Raw genomic sequence first — 20,353 nt, 5'->3', positions numbered from 1 at the left:
CTACAAAAGAACAAAGCTATACATAGACATATTTTTGGTATTTTGGTTAGTAAATAATGAAAAACAAAGTATGATATAATAAAATGTGCTTGGTGATCTCTCCCAATGCAAACCCAATGAATGAGGGGTAAGGAGGATGCCAAGGTGTGATCCCAAAGCTAATGCATATGATGAGATAACATGAGGGATCTTAGGGTCAAAGTTGGGGTCTTACAATGACCATAGATGAATCTTCGTAGACTTCAAGAATTTTGATCCTAAGATCAATTGCAGCTTCAATGCCGAAGATACAGGCCTCATATTCTTCCATATTATTGGTACATTCAAAACACAACCTTGTAGTTAATGGTAAGTGAAAACCAGTTTGGGACGTGATGACTTCCCCAATGCAATTACCATGAGCATTAGATGCTCTATCAAATACCAGGGTCTACAAGGAGCCAGGTTTTGGTCCTTCCTCAACGTCAGGGATGTTGAAATCTCTTATTAGTATGATTTCCTTATTCGGGATTTTAAAGCGCAAAAACTGGTAGTCTTCCAAGGGTTGATGTGCCATATAGTCATACAATACACTCCCTTTTATAGCTTTCTGAGTGACATGTTGGATGTCTTACTCGGTTAAAGCCATTTGCCAACGGGTTACTCTACCAGTTAGAGCTGGCTTCTCGAAGATGTACTTGACTGACTCCATCTTGGAAATTAACAACATTGTATGAGTGAGCATATATTGTCTTAGGCGTTTGGAAGCTCAAGCAAGTGCACAATAGGTTCTTGTAAATACTCCTTTATCTTCTCAAAAGAATATTCGCAATCGTCGTTCCAAATGACAGCTTGATCTTTTCAAAATAATTTGAAGGTTGGCTCACAAGTGGTCGTAAGGTGAGATATGAATCTAGCTATGTAGTTCAATCTACCTAGGAATCCTCCGACATCCTTCTCGGTTTTGGGTGCAGGCATAAACTGCATGGCCTTTACCTTCTCAGGATCTACCTCAATGCCACGTTGGCTGACGATAAAACCTAGTTGTTTGCCAGATCTTACCCCAAACATGCACTTGTTGGGATTAACCCTTAATTTGAATTTCCTTAGCCGTTCAAATATCTTTTCCAGATTGACAAGATGGGCTTCTTCGGTTTGGGATTTGGCGATCATGCCATCAATGTAGACCTCGATCTCTCTATGAATCATATGATGAAAGAGTGTGCCATGGCTCATTGGTAAGTTGCTCTAGCATTCTTTAGTCCGAAGGGCGTGACTTTGTAACAGAAGATGCCTCATGAGGTTATGAAAGTAGTTTTCTCCATGTCCTCTTGAGCCATTCTGATTTGGTTATAACCGGAGAATCCAACCATAAAGGAGAAAACAGAGAATTGAGTGGTGGTGTCCACTAGCACATCGATCTGGGGCAGTGAGAAGTCTTCTTTGGGACATGCTCTATTTAAATATCTATAATCTACATGCATCCTTAATTTTCCATCCTTTTTGGGAACATGCACAATATTGGCAATCCACTAAGGATAGTTCGAGACTACTAGAAACCTGCATTGATTGTTTTTGCACTTCCTCTTTAATATTCATAGCCATGTCAGGACGAGTCCTTTGTAGCTTTTTCTTCACTGGAGGAAAATCCTCTTTGAGAGGTAGACAATGGACCATAATATTAGTATCGAGTCCTGGCATGTCTTGGTAAGACCATTCAAACACATCCATGTAGTCTTGTAAGAGCTTGACCAACTTTGCCTTTACTTCCTCTTATAGAGCCGAGCCTGCTCTGACCTCTTTAGCTTCCTCGATTACTCCAAGGTTGGCCACTTCCACTGATTCCTTGTGCGGTTGTATGACGTTTGACTCTTGCTTGAGTAGTCGTGCTAACTCTTCGGGGAGCTCGCAATCTTCATCACAGTCTTTTTCAACGTGATTAATCGAATTGTCGAAGTCATATGAGACCATAGAAGAATTTTCATTGGTGTTAACCGAGGGTGGTCTGCACGATTTAGGGTTCATGCATTTATTTGTATGAAAGGAAGACAAATGATTTGAAAAAAACATAAAGAAAAAGAAAAGCATTTCCATTTTTTATTAAGTGAAAAAGTAAATGAAAGACAAAGATCACAAAATTGAATGCCAAATATGGTGATTTTCATTAACTGACAAAAAGGGAAATTTAATGGAGGCCCTACAAATGATTCCCCCATCCCTTGGGTAAGTCATGGGTTCTTTGATTGATTAAGGGAAAAACACAAAATAGGGAAATTACTTCTCCAACGTTGTTACTTCAGGTAATTCCAACACCGTCCAATTGTTGGCTCCTCTTCCTTCAGTCTTTTGGTAAATCAATCCTTATTCTTCAACTTCATCTTCCTCTTCCAAGGAACATATGTGGCCATCTACAAGGTGTCTGGCGCTTGAGAAGAAAAAAATGCTATCAACAATATCCCTTGGTCCATGAGTTTCTAAATGGTGGTCTTCAAAATTCCACATTGTTATGGGTCAATTAGACATTGTTCACAAGTTGTAGTACAAACAAAAAATGCAATACTTCTCATCAACAAGTTCTTTGTCTCGATAAGTGGAGTTTTCAGTTTATCGACAGAGGTTAACAGTCTTCTTCCATTGTCCATCTCTACCATGTTCACGTTCGTCTTGTTGTGAGGCGACATAGGATTATTGTTTACATTTGGGTCGTTAGGCGCGAATGTAATTGCCTTAGAGTCGATTAAATCTTGCACCTTATACTTTAGGGCCTTACAGATTTCTATGGAATGGCCGAGAGCGCCAGAGTGGAACTCGCAACGGGCATTCACATCGTAACCGAAAGGAAGAACCATTGGTGGTGGCCCTAACTCCCTTAACTGTACTAGGGATCCTCTCAACAGGTATGGTAGGATGTGACTATATGGCATCGGAACTGGATCGAACCTTCTCTCAGATCTTCTTTGTCTTTGCTGTTGTTGTTACTGATATCATGGTTGCTGTTATTATTGTTGTTGTTGGTAACGTTGTTGTTGTTGTTGTTGAATTGGTATTATGAAAGGTTATTCTTCTTGAGATTGTTGGACTAGTGCTACTGCGGCCACTTGCTGATACGAGACACTGTATGTCGGGGATCTTGCTTGGATCACTGCGGTGGCTTTCTTTTCTCCTTCCTTTTTCTTTCTATACGCGACAAAGGTTTTCTTTACCACTCCAAAAGTACTTGCAAAATTCTGGATCTTTCCCATCTTTATCATGTTTTCAATTCTCTCACCGGAAAAAACCAAGTTGGAAAAGCCTGAGGATGTACTCTCTACCATCCTATCTAGATATGGGCCTTCCAGGTTTCCCATGAACATATCTACTAACTCGCGTTCAAGAAAAAGAGGTTGTACTCTAGCCGCTAGCTCTCTCCATGTTTGAGCGTATTCCTTGAAGGTTTCCTTATACTTTTGCATCAAATTTTGAAACTTAGTGTGGTTTGGTGCCATATCAGTATTATACTGATAATGCTTGAGGAACGCTTCGACCATTTCTCTCCATGTGCGGATGTGGGTACCTTCTAGCTGCATGTATCAATCCAATGAAGCTCCACTCAATGAGTCTTCAAAGAAATGCGTAAGGAATCGATCATCATCATAATAGGTGCCTATCTTACGAAAATAGGCTCGAATGTGAGTTCTCGGATCACTGACACCTATATATTTTTCAAGGACAAGGACCTTGAATTTAGCGGGGATGACTACGCCAGGAACTAAACACATTTCGGCAGCATTGAGGCCTAGAGTGTCGGTACTTTCCATCGCTCTCAGCTTCTCTTCGATGGCTTTAACTTTCTTCTCCACTTCATTAGTCAGAGGATCAAAAGCTTCATACATGGAGGCAGCCCTAGGGCTAGAGAAAGCGTCTTGGTGGTCGTCTATTTCAATGACGATTGGATTGAGAGTAGCCGAAGGGACACTACTGGGTACAACTATACAAATTGGAGGATTGCTTTAAGGAGAGGAACTGAATTCTCTATGACAGGAGGATTAGGAGGAGGATTGAAAACGTGAGCACGTTGACTCATCTTCTCTTTCATTTTTTGCCATTTTTTCACTCATTATTGGCCATCCATTTTAATTACTTCTTTTAATCCAACGTGTGATGTTGTTGACTAGTGAACACAATGCGCACGCGCCTCATGGCCTTAGGATCATCCACGTCAATTAATGAATGTTGATCCAAGCGTTGTGGATTTTCCAGATTTTCTTAATTTCTGTTTTATTTTCTTTAATTCCTTTTATTTTCAAAAATTCATAACTCTTTTATTTGGAATCACAAAAATATGGGACCAATTGCAAAAAAATTCTTTTAAAATCTAGTTTCATAATCTGATTTTTAATTATTTTTGTGATTCCATTTAATATTTTTTGTGAATTATTTTGTTTTTAATAGTTTTTAATTCATTTTAAAATACTTTTAGATATTCAAAAATTCCAAAAAATATTTTCTTAACACATTTGGATCATGATAAGTCTATGAAAATATTCTCATCAATTTCTTAATTGATTTGAGATTTATTTGAGATTTTAATTCATTTGTGTTATATTTTAATACTTCTAATTGATTTTAAATTAGTTTCTGTTTTCAAAAAATGTTGAGAAAATTTGTCAAACCTTGTTTGACATGTTAGACTTATGATGATCTCATTGGACTTATCCAAGTTGATTTGAATTGGATTTGAAGTTTGACCTTATTTTGTTCATTTTATTTTATGTATTATTTTAATTCCAAAAAATACCAAAAATATGTTTGACATTCCTTGACTTCTAATCTTCATTTCACTTCTGTTTACCATTGATTGATGTTGATTCCATTCACATTTGATCATTGTGTTTTGGTTATGTCATTTGAATTTTCATTTTGTACATTCCATCTTCATCTCTCATCTTCTTCTTTTTCTTTTGACCAATGAGTTAATGATTTGTGGTTAGCCTTGACATATGAGAGGCTTAATCTTCTTTGATCCAAATCAAATTCAACTTGATCAAGGATCAAGTGAATTGCTTTGTGTCCAAGATAGGTTGCTTCTTGGTCAAGCAAAAAACCTAAAATCCATACAAGGTCATTATTCTTTTCTTTTGGCATGGCAAGTTGTAGGAGCTTGGCTTACTAGTCATGGTCTCTAACTTGTGTTTATTTGCCTATAGTTTTATTGACTGGCCTCAGATAGGTGTGACTACTACATTAGTCCACTTACGATTGCTTAACATAGCGCTAAATTGCCTTATGGCGCACTAACATTAACTACTAACACTAACTTTTAATTCAAGCATTTAATTCTTGCAATTTACTTTAATGCAATTTAATTTCTTGATCATTTATTCATATTGTCTTTTCCCTTTGCTCACTTGAGCTCATGTTTATGTTTATGCTATTTTCCTTTTGCTCACTTGAGCATATTATTGTGTAAATATATTATTGCCTTGTGTTTGTTTTGTTTTTGTTTGTGTGAACCCAATGCAAAAAGGAGAAAGGACTTAGCTTTAGGACCTTACCTATGCTTAATGGAGTTCAAGAGCAACTAGGCCTCATGCCTTTAGAATGCTAAATTTGTTGAAGAGCAACTAGGCCTCATGCCTTTAGAATGCTTAATCTTGAACTTTGACTTGAAAGGACCCCTAATCTAAACTCTCTCTTTGTCCATTCCTCTTATTGCATTGTGAACTTTTTGATTGTTTGTTCTTGTGTGATAGGGATTCCAAATTTGAGATAGTAAGAAGGACCATTGTCATGAATAGCCAAGCTAAGAGAGACAAGCCAATTGGAGATCCTAGGAGCTTGAATGTTTAATTGTTTTGATTGCTTGTTGCTTGCTAAGTCTAAAGGAAAGGAGCATCTTGAATCATCTTTATGATCTCAAGAAAGGAACTCAAAGGGTTTTATCTCTTCTCTCATCTTTGCATGTTTAAGATTAGCCTTTCTCTTCTTCTCTCCACTCTAACCCAAGCCAAACTCATTTTGTGCAAACATTGACATTGTTTTCAAAACTAGAAACCTAGGCCATATGCCTTTGATTTTTTCAAACTCTTTTCATTAATGCTTATTTTGAATTGAATCTTAAGTCAACTTTGACCTCATTTTGTGAATACTTCTAACTTGTAAATACAACTCACTCAAGTTTGTTGTTGTGGTTCCAATGACCACCTTTGTTAAAACCTTTTCATAAACATTAGCCATAGGTTTGAGTTATCATAGTGGTTGATGTAAACCTCACCTTATCCTTAGTGATTGGACTATAAGTCTTCCATACTTATTATAGGATGGATCCCTCACTAGTATGTTGAAGCTCTCCTCACGTGGTGGATTGTTGGTTTAGGTTGAGTTTTCTCCCTTTGATAACAAAAGACCTTAAGGCTTTTGATAAATCAATTCACTAACTTATTTTGAGATTTTTACCCCGAACTACGAGGTTTTGGTCCTACCTTTGTGATGGTACGTAGGCAATGGGTTTATCCATTCAAACAACAAAAATTATAAATAATTTGTATATTCTTTTCTCATCTCCCCAATCATGTTTTCACAAATATTTTCACAAATACCAACCTACCTTACAATTTTGCAAAAAGGGCTCCCTTAGAGTACTAAGGATGTTTTGGGTGCTTAAAACCTTCCCATTTCATAACCAACCCCCTTACCCCGATCTCTGACATTTTTATTAGTTTTTGATTTGATAAAACTTCTCAATTTTTGTTCACTTTCTAACCTTTCCTTTGGATAAATAGAAGTGCGGTGGCGACTCGAATTGTATGATTTACTTTTGATTTAGTCAATAAATCTAAAGGTAACGAATACCCCGCTACAATTATATTGCACTAAAGTCTAGGGGAGGAGGTGCATATTCTAGACAACAAGCCAAGCGTCTTGCGTCCAAAATAATCAGAGTAAGGGTATGAATGCTCCATTCTTACTCATTCTCCACCACTTAGGGCTCGTGGCACACAATACTAATTGTAATTTTATTGTGTTTTGAATTTGATTATGACAATTCCACTTGACATTGGATCTAGGGTTTGTTTATTTGATTATGAAATTGGCTAATGTAATGCAATAGGTATGCAAAGTAACCAACAGGAAAATAAAGGGGCTCATTGTAAAGTAGCCCAAGAGAAAGCCTTGTGTCTATAAAAGTGACCTAATCTAAAAAAAGATGATGGTCTTACAAACATGCCCCCCTAGGATGGCGCCATGATGTCATTCTTACAACTGGTATGTAAGTCACAGATGAAACCCAAAGTTGAAACCAAGTATCACAAATTAATGGAAAAGCCTCCAAGCAAAGTTCCTAGGATGACATCCTCTAAGTCAAAGTTGATTAAATGGAACGATTCGTTTTTGGTGTTATCATTTTATCATGTTTTTGTTGTTTTTAATGTATGATAACAATAAATATAAATGACAATAATAAACATGCATGATGAGTTTATACAATGAATATGGTGATGATGAGTACTTAAATGTAGATTACAAGGTAATGACATAAAAGTAACTAACAAAATAGCAATGATAGTAACAATGGTTAGTTAATGGTGAACAACGTTAGTAATGTTAGGTTAAGTTAATATTATGAACAAGACCAACACTTGAGAATTATCTATCATTAGGTAAATAGAATCAAAATATGGCGCATCAGGGAATAACTTATCACTAATGCAAAGTATCGAAGATGATCAAAGGATCAACTTACAATAGATTTGTAACAATGTAAATTATGCTACCCCAAGTCCATCTTTCAATAGATTGACAAAAGGAAGACTATATAAAACTCAATGTTAAAAGTTAATGTTTTCATTAAGTGATTAGGTTAGAAAAAGTATAAAGATCAATGTATAATATGAACACAGTAATAAGGGTTAGTGTATGATATAGACAAATTATCAAAAGGGGTTAGTGGGTTAGTATAAGCAAAATAGGTAACATGGAACAAAAGGAACTACAAGTTAACATGTACATTAACAAGGCTTCATCTACATATCAAATGACCAAATTTGGTTGATGTAAGGGAAACCTATCCATGCTTCAAAGTACCATGGATGAACACTTGATCATCCATTAGTAGGTTTGACACAAGGAAGGTTAAAGCAACCCTAAACAATCCAACATCATGATAAGTGTATACTTTGTTAGCCCTAAGGTTCAAGACCTCATAAGTCCAACAAAAAATTCCCAAATGACATGAAACAAAGAACCAATAAATACTAGAGGTAAAAATAATAAGGGTCCATGTTGAAAATATTTTCATAAAAATAAAGTAGGCGAGGGTAAAAAATAAAACAAAGTTGGAAAAAATAAGGTGAAAATAAATAAAATATGAGTGAAATAAAATAAAAGGGTTAGAAATGCACACGCTGGGGGTTGAACCCCTATCCTCGGGGTCATGGGGGGATCGAACCCCTCTCCCACTAGGCCAAGACCTCGCTTGTGTCAATGAACACGCTGAATAGAATAAACAATAAAAACAATAATTAAAATGGAAGCCCATGCGTATCAACCAACCAGAGTGGGACATGACTTGTTTTCAAATTTAAAAAATGCGGGCAACGTTCATCTTCAACCTCCAACCTCAGAAATCCAAACTTGATAATACATGTTTATAATCAGATTTAAACACGGATATAACTTGCAAACACAACAACAAATTAACCTCAACACTCATAAGCCATTGATTGGCTCTGAGTATGGAGTATTATTCCATGAACCAAATGAATAACTTTGACCTAATCTAAAAATTATATGTTGAATATTGGTTAATTAAAGCTAAAAGTTTGGGGTTAATGATCAGTGATTAATTTCAAATCAATGGTAACTCGTTTGGATGATGGGGGTGAGTGGAACTACCTGATCAGAATCGATCTCATAGTGTAGTTCCGGTGACTCAGATAGGCTCAGGTGAGGCTCAAGGAAGGTGAGTTAGGACTTGGGAAACATTAAGTGAAGTTCAGTGATGGATTATGGGTGGTTATTTGGGACTGAAACACTTCGAATCTAAAAAATGGTAACTTTGTTTTGAGAGGTTTGGCTCGTGTTTGCAACAGAGTAAATTTGGATTTGGAAGCTTGTTCAATGAATGGAATACATTCCCTTATTTATAGGGAAGATGTTGGGATGGTTTGGAGGGAAGAATTTGGATGTTTTCTTCATAATGGTGTGGAGCTCGAAGCATGCTCAAGGTTGGACTTGGGGAGACATGTATGGTTGTGTTTAGAACTTTCTTGCGCTCTAGATCAATTCGTTTTGGTCCTTAGCATTGATGAGGAACAGACAAAGGGCTTGAATGAAATTTGTGTTGGTTTTGCTTTTTGCCAATTTGCGAAATTTTAGAATTTGCACATGGGATCGGGTTTTCTGATTTGAGAAGTTTTGGCATCTGATGCGTGCTTTTTTGTTGCTTTTCGCAAGTATACGAACGCGTCAGAGTAATATAAAAGATTATCGAACCACAAAGACCAAGTGTCAATCTATCGTTATCTGTTGTTATGGTGTTTATCAAAGGCAATTAAAATAGGTGTTTTTGTAGTGTGCAATTCAAAAGTAAAGTTTAAAATAAATTTAATTAATAAAGATAGGGTCGAATGTAATTCACGTAATCAATTGATAATCCAAGTACTTGCTAATAGAACTACTTATGGGCAGTGTTTCCTACTTTGAAAAGAACTAATTTAACAGGAACTGTCGCTTTCGCGTATTCAGAACCGAGTTGTACTCCCTAATCAAACCCTCTTATTGTCACTTATAAAAAGGCGCGTATTGCGTTAGAGTAGTAAACCTATTTTTAAGAAATATAGTATCTTGACTAAGTTTAAAAGTATTATAACCTGGATTTCTTAACCAAAAGTGGTTCTTACGAACCAGACTCTAAACTTATAAATGCGTCCGAAAATAGTTTTAAAATCTCTTTTCTTCTTAATGTTAAAATCTCCTAATGAACTAGACAAAGCTCTTTCGCTGTTTTTGAAATAGTTAAAAACAATTAAGTTTAAAAAGACGTTGGACGGCTTTCGATCTTACCCAACGGAATTGAAGTGCGGGAAAACTTAATTTGAAAGTTAAAATAGCCCTTAAGTGTTTCTACAAACATTTGTACGGATTACTGGTTTAATTAGGATCCTTACATTCTAGCCTTATAAATTTAGCTAGACATGGTAAAGTAAAAGTGCATTAAAATAAATAAAAGTAGTGCGAGTGCAGGAAATAAATAATTTAAAGCGAGTGCGGGAAATAAATAATTTAAAGCGAGTGCGGGAAATAAATAAAGTAAAGCGAGTGCGGGAAATAAATAATTTAAAGCGAGTGCGGGAAATAAATAAAGTAAAGCGAGTGCGGGAAATAAATAATTTAAAGCGAGTGCGGGAAATAAATAAAGTAAAGCGAGTGCGGGAAATAAATAAAGTAAAGCGAGTGCGGGAAATAAATAAAGTAAAGCGAGTGCGGGAAATAAATAAAGTAAAGGCGAGTAATAAAAACCTGCTCCAATCGGAGGGCTGGGTAAATAGCAATGCGGAAAAGAAAATGGCGGCAGGATTAACTTCCTTCCAAAGTGCTCCAAACTCGAATACAGACTCTATCACAGACTCAATTACACAATTGTGGTAACACTCCAATGCGAAGCGATTACCACTTTATAAAACTGAATATATGCCTAAGTGAGACAAAGTTGCTTCTGATTTCGCCTTGTTCCAAAGTTCGGATCTTTGTCTGCTCTAAGTTTGGGTCATTGTAAAACTGAATTCGCGTTTCTATTTATAGGCAAATAAAAAAGGTGGAATTGACTTGGATGCCCTTCAACTTGAAAATAGAGGAAACCGTTTCCTTCTTGTGGCGCCCGTCACAAGGCTATGGCGCCCACCACAAGCACAAAGTGGGGCGCCTTAGTGGACGAAGTGGGGAAACGTGGGAGTTGAGGAAGTTGGACTTGGACACGTCATGGCTTGGTCTGTGGCGCCCGCCATGGGGTAGGCCATAAGTATAAAATGCTGAATTTTAGGGTTTTTAGCCCTTTTTCACTCCTTTTCTCGATCGGGGCTCCGATTAAAGTAAAAACCTGAAAACAAAGGAAAACACAGTAATAACACAATAAAAAGATAGTAAAACAACTAGAATGCATGTGAAATCGGATTCGAAAATACATAAATTTTAGTGTGATCAAACTCTCCCACACTTAAACCTTTGCTTGTCCTCAAGCAAAACATTGTAAAGCTCATAAAAGAAAATTTTTGTAAACGAGTGCTTCAGGTAAAAATTCCAAGTTCAAGTCGGGATGCAGTGATAGGTACTAACTGAGTGAACTAAGGGTATCATGATGACACTAATCCGCAAATACGGACATAAGCTTCATTCCTATATTAACCAACCCATATTATCCCACAATACCTAGGCCTGCCTCTTCATCTCTTTTTATATCCTTTTCATTCGAGCGCAATCACATTAAGCCCGTTATCCGTACATGCTTCATAGTAGAGTGGCCTGTTAGTGATTATGATCTTAGCTTGGGATTTCTGGCACATAAACATGTGTAAACCCTTTTATTGGACCCAACTGTAGTTGTGGGGGATCGGATCGTAATCCGCCCTACCGAGTTCAGTGTCGGATACCTCTGAACCAACTAGCAGTGAGTATTGCTTTTTTTTTTCTTTTTTTTTTCTTTTTGTAGCAATTTTTTTTTACAATTCTTTGGTTTAAATAACTTTGTGAGGGTCACCTATACCGGAGTTGCCTTTTTGCTTCTTTTTTTGTTTCTCTGGATCATTCACTTATTTGCATCGGTCCCCTACGTAGAGGATGCGTAGGCCGGAGCTGACTACTAAGATAAACTACTAAGGACTTATACGGAAATGATGATTAAGGCCATGGTATATGGGGTTTCGGGAATGATTCCTATATTTACGAGGCTTATGGTGCTAAAACAGATACGGATGTTTCGCAAAGTTCTCCCAAGTCACCGCATCCTTACTCAAAACATATCCTTAAAACCTGAAAGACTTTCGAAATAACACTATTTTCTTTTGCAAAAAATTTTTGGTGGGGCTAAAGGTATGGGGAGGTAGGATTGTACTAAGGATCTACTATATTTGGTGACTCGTCAGACTCATGCATTATACTAAGAAGCAAAATAAACAACTAAAAGGAAATAAACTATCTAAAAACAGCAAATAAAAATGGTAAAGGAAAAGCGAGAAAAACAATAAAGAAAAGACGATAGAGTCTCCTCCCACACTTAAATCGAACATTGTCCCCAATGTTTCGAAATAAGATAAGGAAGAGTTACCTGGAAACCTATTGCTGACCACTAGTGCCCTCGCCATCCTGAGGTGGACGACGGGATCGGGTACGACGACGGTCTCTCTGATCCATCCTCGCCTGCAGGGCATCCTGACCGGTCCTCACCTCTCGAAGGTTACCAATAATGGAACCTTTGGTGGCTTCAATTAGTTCCATGTGTCTCTTGTGGTATTGTTGCTGACGGGCTTGCGTATTTGTAATCACTTGTAGAGACTGTAGAACAGTGTCATAGGACCTGTCTGTCCTCCGCTACGATTCTTGCATGAAGTTCATATTATCCGTTATTTGTTGCTGGAGGGTAGAGAGTAGGTCGTCACGCCTTTGCTCTCTAGCCATGTGGTCACGCCACATCTCCTCTGTAATATAGAAGCCAGGAGTGGTACCTGCAGAAGAAGAAGATGGTGCGGTGTGTGGTGGTGAAGGATGATGAGGGGACACATGTGGTACGGGAGATCTCTCTCTCCGATCATATTCATCATCGGTGTCTGGTCCCGCCTCATCAGGAATGTTAGGAGGAAGAGGACCCAAAACAGGTGGAGCATTTAAATCGTAGGTCCAATTCCTCTCATCACGTATATCTGTACGTCTAGTGCAAGGTAGAATAATAGATGGGATGGCTACACCATGAACCATAAGTGTATAACCTCCTTCTCTCCTTGAACGACACAATTTCATGTCTCTCAGAAATTTTAAATTAATTGTGCGAGGAGGTAAGGGGTTAAGGGTAGCCATCTCATTGTTCAGGTTAAGTGCCCGAGCAATAGACGTAATCAAGCCACCAAAAGAAATCGGTCCCGCCTTATTCAGAGTTAAAATCATATGGGTGAGCATAAACGGAACCGAATTAATTTTCCTATTTGTGAGGCTTCCTTGCAAATATATAAGCTCTCTAGCGTTAACCTTATTCGGATTCTCCCAGCCAAAAATAGTGCATGCCAACAGATATCTAAAAACTCTGATGGCCGGGTTATGGATAGTTGAGGCGAGTACTCCTTCAAAAGAGTTAATGGAAGTGTTTGATAAACGCTCCCAAAGGAAAATACCTCAACAGACCATTCGGAATCCAAAGGGGCCTCACAAATAGCACCTTCCCCATGAGGGATCCCTAACAGACTGGCTAGTTCGTCGGTACTGAATTGGTATTCAACAACAAACATTCTAAATTTGACAGTACCGACTGTGCTAGCAGTGTTAGGGCTGACAATATAAATTAAGGAACTTAAAAATTCGATTGTCAACCGCTCATAGGTGGGTTCTTTGTTGATAAAGAAATTATGCAATCCTAAGATGTCTAATAAATGAAAAACGCTATGGTAGATACCTAAAGTATAGAGATAATCTTTGTCAACATACCTTGTCGGGAGGATTTCCCGATTCTGCAACCGTTCAATGATTTTCTTTTGTCTCTCCCCTGGTTTCCCTCCTCGAAGAATGATTCCGTTGAACTCCATTTGAATGCCCTTGAAATGTGGATGAAGAAGATGAAGTGGTTGGTGAAAAAGGTTGGATTTTTACAAAATCCGGTGGATGAAATCGAAAATGGAAAATGGATTAATGATTCGTGTGGTATGATGGTTAGGAAACTATGAGCTTTTTTGGGGGTTCAAGGACTTTTTTCCAAGGTGAAAAAAATGGGTTTTGGAGGTTGTAAGTTGCAAAAATGGTGAAGAAAAGTGGTCTGCCCCGACCATTTACAGACGCTGTGGCGGGCGCCACAGGTCCTATGGCGGGCGCCATAAGGCAAAGTCTGGCTGAGCCGAATTTTGGTCCTTGGGTTTGGGCTTCGCTTGTCTTTTGGCTTTGAGGGGTCTAGATAGCATTTGTCTTGTGATTCTCCTAGTTTCTTTGACTTGCATAATTTTATAAAAGTAAAGACGAAAATAAAAAAAAATAAAACTGAAACAAAAACAGAAATTAAATATAGATAAATAAATAACTGAAAAATTAAAATGCAAAATAAATATAAAACATATATAGATAAAATAGAGATACTAATGTATAGTAGTAGATTTTGTAATATCCAAATGCGATAATGTAAAATGAGTAATGCAAATACAATAAATATATAAAAGAGAAATAAAGTGAAATGAAATGGTGAAATCAGGTATTAGGGGTGTCGTCTTCCTGAGTGGATTCACGGAGCGTGGCTATCTCCTGCCTGAGTTCTGCGATCTCCTGATATAGACAATCGGCTTCAGTAGCATGGGTGAGATCAGACACTCCTATCTGTAAAGTTAAGTCCGCCACTTCCTGTCTAAGCTTTGCAATCTCTCTACGGCACTCAGCAATCTGGGTGCGTATGTCGGGTGTCTGCAATGAATGATTATTAGAGAGAACAGTGATTCTAGGAGATGGTGGGGTAGGCATGTATTCAGCAACTGGGGGTGATCTCGGCTCCTCAACGGTCTCTCCCTGGCCCTCTAGAGCATAACTCCAATTCGCTGGATCATGCACACTGGTCATCATAGGGTCTGGCAATGTGAAGTAATGGATGGCCTCATTGTCGACTAGCAATCGGAACTGACATGGGTGGAAAGAGGCTCTCCTCATCAATCCTCTGGTTAAACAGAAATCGATGTCCATGGTCGTGTATCCACAGTAGGTCCGAAGATGTAACAATTTGCGAGACAGACCTAAAGCGACAGCAATCTGTGTGATGATTCCACCAACATGGATGACTCCTTCGGTGGATCTAGAGATACCGTTGATATTATTCAATAAAAAGTTCCCACATGCTACTGGGCGAGACTGGGATGCGCAAAATAATAGGAAGATCTCCTCTTCACTCAGTAGTGTCTCTGCATCCTGTCTTCCCAAGAAGGAATGTGCTAATATCATTTGAAAATACCTGAAGGCTGGGTTATGTATGACATAAGATAACTGTGTAGATGGATCCTGGCTTCCGCCACCTGATATATCACTCCAAAACTTCTCCACTTCCTTACCCAGGAAATATCCCAAAGGTGTCTCCGGGATAGCATCAAGAGTAGTCTGGAAACCCAACAGGTCGCCGAACTCTTTCTGGCTGAAGGAGTACTCAACTCCAAAAAGTCTGAAAGTGGCATTCCCATCTGGTCCAGAATATGGGTCGTAGTCGAGTGAACTCAGGAACTCTAAAGTCAGGTTCCTATATGTGTTACTCAAGTCATCAGCAAATTCGTCCCAGTGGAGCTGGTGGCTAAGGAATCGGATACTAGGCTCGATACCCAATGCCTCCATACAATGCTGATCAGGGTAACGTGTGGGTGCCATAGGGCACTGGTATAAAGCAATGTAGCGCTCCCTCTGAGCATTGTCTCTATAGGCAACATGCATGTCATCAAAACCCTGCATCCTGTAAAAGTTAGGAAAGTGATCCTGAAAATACAAACCACTCAAATCTTAGTCTCAATGCAAAATAAGATAAAATAAAAATAAAAATAAAAATAAATGTAAATAAATGCGAAAGAAAAAAAAATGAAAAGAAAAACCATGGGTTGCCTCCCACGCAACGCTTGTTTAACGTCATTAGCTTGACGGTTAGAATTTATACACTTGTAGTAGTATGAATCGGTGGATCAATCAAGGTGTGGCTTGAGTAGTATGTTGGAATGTCTCCTCCTTCGTAGAGCTTCAGTCTTTTTCCATTTACAATGAATGGAATACATGATTGGTTCTTGATTTCTACGGCGCCGGATCTCAGAATCTTGGATACTTCGAAAGGACCGGTCCATCTTGAACGTAGCTTTCCAGGGAAGAGTCGTAACCTAGTGTTGAAAAGGAGAACAGAATCGCCTATATTGAAGTTTTTCTTTACTATTCTTTTGTCGTGATAGGCTTTTGTCCTCTCTTTATATATCTTTGCATTCTCGTAGGCAGATTGCCTAAGCTCTTCTAATTTATGAATGTCTAGGGTACGCTTTTCTCCAGCAGCTAAGTAGTCTAAATTCAAGGTTTTAATGGCCCAATAGGCCTTATGCTCTAACTCGAATGGTAAGTGACATGATTTTCCATAAACTAGTTGGTAAGGAGTAGTTCCTATAGGGGTTTTGAAAGCGGTTCTATAGGCCCATAGTGCTTCTTGAAGCTTCTAAGACCAGTCTCTCCTAGAAATAGAAACAGTTTTCTCTAGGATCTGTTTTATCTCCCTATTAGATACTTCTACTTGGCCACTAGTCTGTGGGTGGTATGGTGTTTCTACTCTATGCCTAACTCCATATTTTCTTAAGAGTTTGTCAAATATTCTCGATATAAAGTGTGATCCTCCATCGCTTATGACTAAACGTGGTGTTCCAAATCTAGGAAATATATAGTTTTTAAATAGTTTGATTACTACCCTAGTGTCGTTTGTGGGTGCAGCTATAGCTTCAATCCACTTAGAAACATAGTCTACGGCTACTAAGATATACCTGTTTCCTAAGGATGGTGGAAAAGGTCCCATGAAATCTATACCCCATACGTCAAAGAGTTCTACTTCCTGAATGTTTCTTAAGGGCATTTCATCACGTCTTGAAATGTTTCCAGTGCGTTGGCATCTATCACATTTGACAATGTAAGCATAGACATCACGCCACATGGTAGGCCAGCTTGAAGAATCTTGGCGTATGTCTTAGAGGTGCTCGCATGTCCACCATAAGGTGCAGAATGACAATGCTCGATAATATTGTTTACCTCTTCTTCTGGAACGCAACGGCAAAAAATGCCATCTTTACCTCTTTTGAAAAGGAGTGGTTCGTCCCAATAGAAGTTTCTCACATCGTGGAAGAATTTCTTCTTGCGGTGGTAGTCAAGATCAGGGGGTACTATATCAGCAGCTAGGTAATTAACGAAATCTGCATACCAGGGTACGTTATTTATTGCTAAGGAATTTTGGGAATGCTCATAAGGATCTAGGTCATTATCTTCAATGGTTTCTATTCTAGCGATCAGTCTATCATAGGCGAAATCATCATTTATGGGTACTAGTTCAGGTTTTAGATGTTCTAGCCTAGAAAGGTGATCGGCTACTACATTTTCAGTGCCTTTTTTATCTCTTATATCTAAATCAATTTCTTGTAGTAATAGAATCCATCGGAGTAACCTGGGCTTGGCATTTTTTTATTTAATAGGTAACGAATGGCAGCATGATCGGTGTAAACAATAATTTTTGCTCCTACTAGATAAGATCTAAATTTGTCTATAGCGAAAACTACTGCGAGTAATTCTTTTTCAGTTGTTGCGTAGTTAAGTTGGGCAGCATCTAGGGTTCTACTGGCATAATAAATGGCATGTAATTTTTTATCTTTCCTTTGTCCTAGAACGGCTCCAACTGCATAATCACTAGCATCGCACATTATTTCAAAAGGTTCCGACCAATCGGGCGGTTTCATAATGGGCGCTGAGATTAATGCTTGCTTTAAAAGATTAAATGCGTCATTACATTTTTCGTCGAAAATGAATTCAGCATCTTTCATTAAAAGTCCGGTTAATGGTTTAGTTATTTTGGAGAAGTCCTTAATAAAACGCCGATAGAATCCAGCGTGTCCAAGAAAGCTTCGGACTTCTCTGATGGTTTTTGGTGGTTTTAGGTTTTCTATAACTTCTATTTTAGCTTTATCTACCTCTATACCTTTTTCAGAAACTATATGTCCTAGAACTATTCCTTCGGTTACCATGAAATGACATTTTCCCCAATTTTTAGCACGAGGTTCACCTCCACGCATCTCTCCACGATTTTCTCAAGGTTAGCAAGACAATTGTGGAAATCGAATCCGCAAACCGAGAAATCGTCCATAAACACTTCCATGATAACATCTGGAGTAAGGGATAAACATTTATTATGGCTCCTGCAGTTGATAAGAACGGTCTACCTAGAAGGATTGGTATATCATTGTCCTCTTTGATGTCCATGACAACAAAATCAGTAGGGATAAATAGTTGACCTATCCTAACAGGAACATCTTCTAAAATGCCTATCGGATATTTAACAGATCTATCGGCTAATTGAAGTGACATCTTAGTGGGTTGTAATTCTCCTAAGTTTAACCTCTCACAAACTGCTAGAGGCATTAAGCTCACACTAGCTCCTAAGTCTAGAAAAGCTTTTTCGATGACATGATTACCCAAAAGGCAAGGAATGGAGAAATTTCCAGGATCTTTATCTTTCTTGGCTAATTTGTCCTCGGAAATAGCATTACATTCCAAAGGCTTTGGATCGTCAAGTCTACTTTGTTGGTAAGGATGTCTTTCAGAAACTTTGCATAAGAAGGCATTTGGGTGATGGCTTCTGTGAAAGGGATTTCTACATGAAGTTTTTCTATAACTTTAATAAATTTTTGATACTGTGTATTGATCTGGGTTTGTTTGAGTCTTTGGGGATATGGTATAGGTGGTTTATATGGCGGGGGCGGTACGTAAATTTTATCTTTAGGTTTTTCTCCTTTTTCTCGACCTTCCTGGTTTTTAGATTCCTCTGGTTCCTTTACTTTGTCTGTGGGTTTGGTACCTTCCTTAGAAGTTTCGGGTTCACTTAATCTTGGGTTTGGTGGCTCACCATAAGCGTTCCCACTTTGTAGGGTAATGGCATTGGCTTGTCCTCTCGGATTTTGTTGAGGTTGTCCAGGGAATTGTCCTCCAGGTGTAGTCTGAGGGGCTTGGTTTAAAGCTACCTGAGAGATCTGGGTTTCAAGCATCTTGGTATGAGTAACTATTTGGTCAACCTCGGTTCCTAACTGAGTAATCAATTCGTTAACATGAATGTTTTGATTCATGAACTCCTTGTTTTGTTGGGTTTGAGCGGTGATAAAATTTTCCATAATTTTCTCAAGGCTCGGTTTTGGTGGTACAGGTTGCATAGGTTGATTTGATCTAGGGGCTTGATAACTTGGTCTCGGAGGTGCATTATTTTGAATAGGGTTATTGTTTTTATAGGAGAAGTTAGTGTGATTCCTTCATCCAGGATTATAGGTATTTGAATATGGGTTCCCTTGGGTGTAGTTCACTTGCTCGGAGTGGGTTTCATTTAATAGACTGCATTCTGCGGATTGGTGTCCTTGGGTTCCACATATCTCACAATCCGATGAAACTGCGGCTACAGTATTCGGGTTCATGCACATATGCTCGACCTTAAGGGCTAATGCGTCCATCTTAGCTTGCATCATGTCTATAGAGCTTAGTTCATGCACTCCTCCTTGGGCTTTCTTCTTTTCCACTGTCGCTCGTTCGACTCCCCATGATTGATGGTTTTGAGCCATGTCTTCGATGAGGGCACCAGCTTCAGGGTAAGGTTTGTTCATCAGAGCACCGCCTGCGGCAGCGTCGATGGTCATCTTTGTGTTATAATGAAGTCCATTATAGAAGGTTTGAATGATTAACCAATTTTCTAAACCATGATGTGGGCATGCTCGTAACAACTCTTTATATCTCTCCCAAGCTTCGAACAACGATTCTCCATGGTTTTGGGTAAATCTAGTTATATGGTTTCGAAGAACGGCGGTCTTACTCGGGGGAAAATATCTAGCAAGAAAAACTCTTCTAAGGTTATCCCAAGTCGTAATGGAATTGGGTGGAAGGGAATCTAACCATGATAGAGTTTTATCTCTGAGGGAAAAAGGAAATAATCTTAAACGTATTGCCTCAGGAGAAGCTCCATTGGTTTTAAAAGTATCTGCTAATTGAAAAAATATTTTTAAATGTTGGTTAGGGTTCTCAGTAGCGAGACCCGTGAATTGTCTCTGTTGTACTAGTTGTAACAGGGATGGTTTAAGTTCAAAATTATTGGCTGGTATTATTGGGTTTACTATACTAGAACTAGGTTCTTCGTTAGATGGTTGAGCGAAATCTTTAAGAGGTCTTTGGTTTTGATCTTCGGCCATAGCTCTCTTAATTCTATGAAAGAATAAACGTGCGCGAGCGTAACGTTCAGGTTCCGCCAGAGGGTTTACTAAGCTTAAACTTCCGGTACTGCGAGTTCTTCGCATCAACCGGCAGGAAATAACCTAAGTCTAAACGATATAACAACAGGAAAATGAAATTTGACGAAATTGATCCCCGACAACGGCGCCAAAAACTTGATGCGTGCTTTTTTGTTGCTTTTCGCAAG

The 20,353-nt window shown here is 38.5% G+C and overlaps 1 non-coding gene across 1 annotated transcript; it reads left to right on the top strand.

The window, feature by feature from the left end:
• The first annotated feature begins 19,635 nt into the window (after nucleotides 1-19,635).
• On the top strand, nucleotides 19,636-19,742 carry LOC127124898 (small nucleolar RNA R71). Its single transcript, XR_007804376.1, has one exon. It is a non-coding gene; the product is annotated as a small nucleolar RNA R71 (small nucleolar RNA).
• Nucleotides 19,743-20,353: the final 611 nt, after the last annotated feature.

This window comes from Lathyrus oleraceus, chromosome 2, assembly GCF_024323335.1.
Source record: "Lathyrus oleraceus cultivar Zhongwan6 chromosome 2, CAAS_Psat_ZW6_1.0, whole genome shotgun sequence".
Lineage (NCBI taxonomy): Eukaryota > Viridiplantae > Streptophyta > Magnoliopsida > Fabales > Fabaceae > Lathyrus > Lathyrus oleraceus.
This window is presented reverse-complemented; position numbering and strand designations above follow the sequence as displayed.